The following is a 7,959-nucleotide window of genomic DNA, read 5'->3' on the forward strand; positions in this document are numbered from 1 at the left end:
CTATCCTATCCTCTATCCTATCCTACCAACTATCCGATCCTATCCTCTATCCTATCCTATCCTCTATAATATCGTATCCTATATCATATTCTATCCTCTTGCCTGTAATGTCATCTATCCTATCCTATTCTCTATCCTATCCTATCCTCTATCCTATATTATCCTCTATCCTATCCTATCCTCTATCCTATCCTATACTCTATCCTATCCTATCCTCTATCCTATCCTATCCTCTATCCTATCCTATCCTCTATCCTATCCTATCCTCTATCCTAACCCATCCTCTATCCTATCCTATCCTCTATCCTATCCTATCCTCAACGCTATCCTATCCTCATTCCTATCCTATACTCCATTATATCCTATCCGCTATCCTATCATATCCTCTATCCTATAATATCCTCTATCCTATCCAATCCTCTATCCTATCCTCTATCCTATCCTCTATCCTATCCTATCCTCTATCCTATCCTCTATCCTATCCTCTATCCTATCCTGTCCTCTATCCTATCCTATCCTCTATCCTATCCTATCAACTATCCGATCCTATCCTCTATCCTATCCTATCCTCTATAATATCGTATCCTATATCATATTCTATCCTCTTGCCTGTAATGTCATCTATCCTATCCTATTCTCTATCCTATCCTATCCTCTATCCTATATTATCCTCTATCCTATCCTATCCTCTATCCTATCCTATCCTCTATCCTATCCTATCCTCTATCCTATCCTATCCTCTATCCTATCCTATCCTCTATCCTAACCCATCCTCTATCCTATCCTATCCTCTATCCTATCCTATCCTCAACGCTATCCTATCCTCATTCCTATCCTATACTCCATTATATCCTATCCGCTATCCTATCATATCCTCTATCCTATAATATCCTCTATCCTATCCAATCCTCTATCCTATCCTCTATCCTATCCTCTATCCTATCCTATCCTCTATCCTATCCTCTATCCTATCCTCTATCCTATCCTATCCTCTATCCTATCCTATCCTCTATCCTATCCTATCAACTATCCGATCCTATCCTCTATCCTATCCTATCCTCTATAATATCGTATCCTATATCATATTCTATCCTCTTGCCTGTAATGTCATCTATCCTATCCTATTCTCTATCCTATCCTATCCTCTATCCTATATTATCCTCTATCCTATCCTATCCTCTATCCTATCCTATCCTCTATCCTATCCTATCCTCTATCCTATCCTATCCTCTATCCTATCCTATCCTCTATCCTATCCTATCCTCTATCCTATCCTATCCTCTATCCTATCCTATCCTCTATCCTATCCTATCCTCTATCCTATCCTATCCTCTATCCTATCCTATCCTCTATCCTATCCTATCCTCTATCCTATCCTGTCCTCTATCCTATCCTATCCTCTATCCTATCCTATCCTCTATCCTATCCTATCCTCTATCCTATCCTATCCTCTATCCTAACCTATCCTCTATCCTATCCTATCCTCAACGCTATCCTATCCTCATTACTATCCTATACTCCATTATATCCTATCCGCTATCGTATCATATCCTCTATCCTATAATATCCTCTATCCTATCCAATCCTCAACGCTATCCTATCCTCATTACTATCCTATACTCCATTATATCCTATCCGCTATCCTCTCATATCCTCTATCCTATAATATCCTCTATCCTATCCAATCCTCTATCCTATCCTCTATCCTATCCTCTATCCTATCCTATCCTCTATCCTATCCTCTATCCTATCCTATCCTACCCTCTATCCTATCCTATCCTCTATCCTATCCTATCCTCTATCCTATCCTCTATCCTATCCTATCCTCTATCCTCTCCTATCCTTTATACTAACCAATCCTCTATCCTATCCTCTATCCTATCCTATCCTCTATCCTATCCTATCCTCTATCCTATCCTATCCTCTATCCTATCCTATCCTCTATCCTATCCTATCCTCTATCCTATCCTATCCTCTATCCTATCCTATCCTCTATCCTATCCTATCCTCTATCCTATCCTATCCTCTATCCTATCCTATCCTCTATCCTATCCTATCCTATCCTCTATCCTATCCTATCCTCTATCCTATCCTATCCTCTATCCTATCCTATTCTCTATCCTATCCTATCCTCTATCCTATCCTACCCTCTATCCTATCCTATCCTCTATCCTATCCTATCCTCTATCCTATCCTATCCTCTATCCTATCCTATCCTCTAACCTATCCTATCCTATCCTCTATCCTAACCTATCCTCTATCTTATCCAATCCTCTATCCTATCCTATCCTCTATCCTATCCTATCCTCCATCGTCTCCTATCCTCTATCATATCCAATCCCCTATCCTATCCTCGATCCTATCCTATCCTCTATCGTCTGCTCTATCCTATCCTACCCACTATCCTATCCTATCCTCAATGCTATCCTATTCTCTATCCTCACCTATCCTTTATACTATCCAACCCTCTATCCTATCCTATCCTCTATCCTATCCTATCCTCCATCGTCTCCTATCCTCTATCCTATCCAATCCCCTATCCTATCCTCTATCCTATCCTATCCTCTATCCTATCCAATCCCCTATCCTATCCTCTATCCTATCCTATCCTCTATCCTATCCAATCCCCTATCTTATCTTATATCGTCTCCTGTCCTCTATCCTATCCAATCCTCTATCCTATCCTCTATCCTATCCTATCCTATCCTCTATCCTATCCTATACTCTATCCTATCCTATCCTCTATCCTATCCTATCCTCTATCCTATCCTATCCTCTATCCTATCCTATCCTCTATCCTAACCTATCCTCTATCCTATCCTATCCTCTATCCTATCCTATCCTCAACGCTATCCTATCCTCATTACTATCGTATACTCCATTATATCCTATCCGCTATCCTATCATATCCTCTATCCTATAATATCCTCTATCCTATCCAATCCTCTATCCTATCCTCTATCCTATCCTCTATCCTATCCTATCCTCTATCCTATCCTCTATCCTATCCTCTATCCTATCCTATCCTCTATCCTATCCTATCCTCTATCCTATCCTATCAACTATCCGATCCTATCCTCTATCCTATCCTATCCTCTATAATATCGTATCCTATATCATATTCTATCCTCTTGCCTGTAATGTCATCTATCCTATCCTATTCTCTATCCTATCCTATCCTCTATCCTATATTATCCTCTATCCTATCCTATCCTCTATCCTATCCTATCCTCTATCCTATCCTATCCTCTATCCTATCCTATCCTCTATCCTATCCTATCCTCTATCCTATCCTATCCTCTATCCTATCCTATCCTCTATGCTATCCTATCCTCTATCCTATCCTATCCTCTATCCTATCCTATCCTCTATCCTATCCTATCCTCTATCCTATCCTATCCTCTATCCTATCCTATCCTCTATCCTATCCTATCCTCTATCCTATCCTATCCTCTATCCTATCCTATCCTCTATCCTAACCTATCCTCTATCCTATCCTATCCTCAACGCTATCCTATCCTCATTACTATCCTATACTCCATTATATCCTATCCGCTATCGTATCATATCCTCTATCCTATAATATCCTCTATCCTATCCAATCCTCAACGCTATCCTATCCTCATTACTATCCTATACTCCATTATATCCTATCCGCTATCCTCTCATATCCTCTATCCTATAATATCCTCTATCCTATCCAATCCTCTATCCTATCCTCTATCCTATCCTATCCTCTATCCTATCCTCTATCCTATCCTATCCTACCCTCTATCCTATCCTATCCTCTATCCTATCCTATCCTCTATCCTATCCTCTATCCTATCCTATCCTCTATCCTCTCCTATCCTTTATACTAACCAATCCTCTATCCTATCCTCTATCCTATCCTATCCTCTATGCTATCCTATCCTCTATCCTATCCTATCCTCTATCCTATCCTATCCTCTATCCTATCCTATCCTCTATCCTATCCTATCCTCTATCCTATCCTATCCTCTATCCTATCCTATCCTCTATCCTATCCTATCCTCTATCCTATCCTATCCTATCCTCTATCCTATCCTATCCTCTATCCTATCCTATCCTCTATCCTATCCTATCCTCTATCCTATCCTATCCTCTATCCTATCCTACCCTCTATCCTATCCTATCCTGTATCCTATCCTATCCTCTATCCTATCCTATCCTCTATCCTATCCTATCCTCTAACCTATCCTATCCTATCCTCTATCCTAACCTATCCTCTATCTTATCCAATCCTCTATCCTATCCTATCCTCTATCCTATCCTATCCTCCATCGTCTCCTATCCTCTATCATATCCAATCCCCTATCCTATCCTCGATCCTATCCTATCCTCTATCGTCTGCTCTATCCTATCCTACCCACTATCCTATCCTATCCTCAATGCTATCCTATTCTCTATCCTCACCTATCCTTTATACTATCCAACCCTCTATCCTATCCTATCCTCTATCCTATCCTATCCTCCATCGTCTCCTATCCTCTATCCTATCCAATCCCCTATCCTATCCTCTATCCTATCCTATCCTCTATCCTATCCAATCCCCTATCCTATCCTCTATCCTATCCTATCCTCTATCCTATCCAATCCCCTATCTTATCTTATATCGTCTCCTGTCCTCTATCCTATCCAATCCTCTATCCTATCCTCTATCCTATCCTATCCTATCCTCTATCCTATCCTATACTCTATCCTATCCTATCCTCTATCCTATCCTATCCTCTATCCTATCCTATCCTCTATCCTATCCTATCCTCTATCCTAACCTATCCTCTATCCTATCCTATCCTCTATCCTATCCTATCCTCAACGCTATCCTATCCTCATTACTATCGTATACTCCATTATATCCTATCCGCTATCGTATCATATCCTCTATCCTAACCTATCCTCTATCTTATCCAATCCTCTATCCTATCCTATCCTCTATCCTATCCTATCCTCCATCGTCTCCTATCCTCTATCCTATCCAATCCCCTATCCTATCCTCGATCCTATCCTATCCTCTATCGTCTGCTCTATCCTATCCTATCCACTATCCTATCCTATCCACAATGCTATCCTATTCTCTATCCTCACCTATCCTTTATGCTATCCAATCGTCTATCCTAACCTATCCTCTATCCTATCCTATCCTCTTTCCTATCCTATCCTCTATCCTATCCTATCCTCTATCCTAACCTACCCTCTATCCTATCCTATCCTCTATCCAATCCTATCCTCAACGCTATCCTATCCTCATTCCTATCCTATACTCCATTATATCCTATCCGCTATCCTATCATATCCTCTATCCTATAATATCCTCTATCCTATCCAATCCTCTATCCTATCCTCTATCCTATCCTCTATCCTATCCTATCCTCTATCCTATCCTCTATCCTATCCTCTATCCTATCCTCTATCCTATCCTATCCTCTATCCTATCCTATCCTCATTACTATCCTATACTCCATTATATCCTATCCGCTATCGTATCATATCCTCTATCCTATAATATTCTCTATCCTATCCTCTATCATATCCTCTATCCTATCATATCGTCTATCCTATCCTCCATCGTCTCCTATCCTCTATCCTATCCAATCCCCTACCCTATCCTCTATCCTATCCTATCCTCTATCCTATCCAATCCTACATCCTATCCTATCCTCCATCGTCTCCAATCCTCTATCCTATCCAATCCCCTATCCTATCCTCTATCCTATCCTATCCTCTATCCTATCCTATCCTCTATCCTATCCTATCCTCTATCCTATCCTATCCTCTATCCTATCCTATCCTCTATCCTATCCTATCCTCTATCCTATCCTATCCTCTATCCTATCCTATCCTCTATCCTATCCTATCCTCTATCCTATCCTATCCTCTATCCTATCCTATCCTCTATCCTATCCTATCCTCTATCCTATCCTATCCTCTATCCTATCCTATCCTCTATCCTATCCTATCCTCTATCCTATCCTATCCTCTATCCTATCCTATCCTCTATCCTATCCTATCCTCTATCCTATCCTATCCTCTATCCTATCCTATCCTCTATCCTATCCTATCCTCTATCCTATCCTATCCTCTATCCTATCCTATCCTCTATCCTATCCTATCCTCTATCCTATCCTATCCTCTATCCTATCCTATCCTCTATCCTATCCTATCCTCTATCCTATCCTATCCTCTATCCTATCCTATCCTCTATCCTATCCTATCCTCTATCCTATCCTATCCTCTATCCTATCCTATCCTCTATCCTATCCTATCCTCTATCCTATCCTATCCTCTATCCTATCCTATCCTCTATCCTATCCTATCCTCTATCCTATCCTATCCTCTATCCTATCCTATCCTCTATCCTATCCTATCCTCTATCCTATCCTATCCTCTATCCTATCCTATCCTCTATCCTATCCTATCCTCTATCCTATCCTATCCTCTATCCTATCCTATCCTCTATCCTATCCTATCCTCTATCCTATCCTATCCTCTATCCTATCCTATCCTCTATCCTATCCTATCCTCTATCCTATCCTATCCTCTATCCTATCCTATCCTCTATCCTATCCTATCCTCTATCCTATCCTATCCTCTATCCTATCCTATCCTCTATCCTATCCTATCCTCTATCCTATCCTATCCTCTATCCTATCCTATCCTCTATCCTATCCTATCCTCTATCCTATCCTATCCTCTATCCTATCCTATCCTATTCTCTATCCTAACCTATCCTCTATACTCCATTATATCCTATCCGCTATCGTATCATATCCTCTATCCTAACCTATCCTCTATCTTATCCAATCCTCTATCCTATCCTATCCTCTATCCTATCCTATCCTCCATCGTCTCCTATCCTCTATCCTATCCAATCCCCTATCCTATCCTCGATCCTATCCTATCCTCTATCGTCTGCTCTATCCTATCCTATCCACTATCCTATCCTATCCACAATGCTATCCTATTCTCTATCCTCACCTATCCTTTATGCTATAAAATCGTCTATCCTAACCTATCCTCTACCCTATCCTATCCTCTTTCCTACTACTACCTCTATCCTATCCAATCCCCTATCTTATCTTATATCGTCTCCTGTCCTCTATCCTATCCAATCCTCTATCCTATCCTCTATCCTATCCTATCCTCTATCCTATCCTATCCTCTATAATATCGTATCCTATATCATATTCTATCCTCTTGCCTGTAATGTCATCTATCCTATCCTATTCTCTATCCTATCCTATCCTCTATCCTATATTATCCTCTATCCTATCCTATCCTCTATCCTATCCTATCCTCTATCCTATCCTATCCTCTATCCTATCCTATCCTCTATCCTATCCTATCCTCTATCCTATCCTATCCTCTATCCTATCCTATCCTCTATCCTATCCTATCCTCTATCCTATCCTATCCTCTATCCTATCCTATCCTCTATCCTATCCTATCCTCTATCCTATCCTATCCTCTATCCTATCCTATCCTCTATCCTATCCTATCCTCTATCCTATCCAATCCTCTATCCTATCCTCTATCCTATCCTCTATCCTATCCTATCCTCTATCCTATCCTCTATCCTATCCAATCCTCTATCCTATCCTCTATCCTATCCTCTATCCTATCCTATCCTCTATCCTATCCTCTATCCTATCCTCTATCCTATCCTATCCTCTATCCTATCCTATCCTCTATCCTATCCTATCAACTATCCGATCCTATCCTCTATCCTATCCTATCCTCTATAATATCGTATCCTATATCATATTCTATCCTCTTGCCTGTAATGTCATCTATCCTATCCTATTCTCTATCCTATCCTATCCTCTATCCTATATTATCCTCTATCCTATCCTATCCTCTATCCTATCCTACCAACTATCCGATCCTATCCTCTATCCTATCCTATCCTCTATAATATCGTATCCTATATCATATTCTATC

This window comes from Halictus rubicundus, unplaced genomic scaffold (assembly GCF_050948215.1).
Source record: "Halictus rubicundus isolate RS-2024b unplaced genomic scaffold, iyHalRubi1_principal scaffold0057, whole genome shotgun sequence".
NCBI lineage: Eukaryota > Metazoa > Arthropoda > Insecta > Hymenoptera > Halictidae > Halictus > Halictus rubicundus.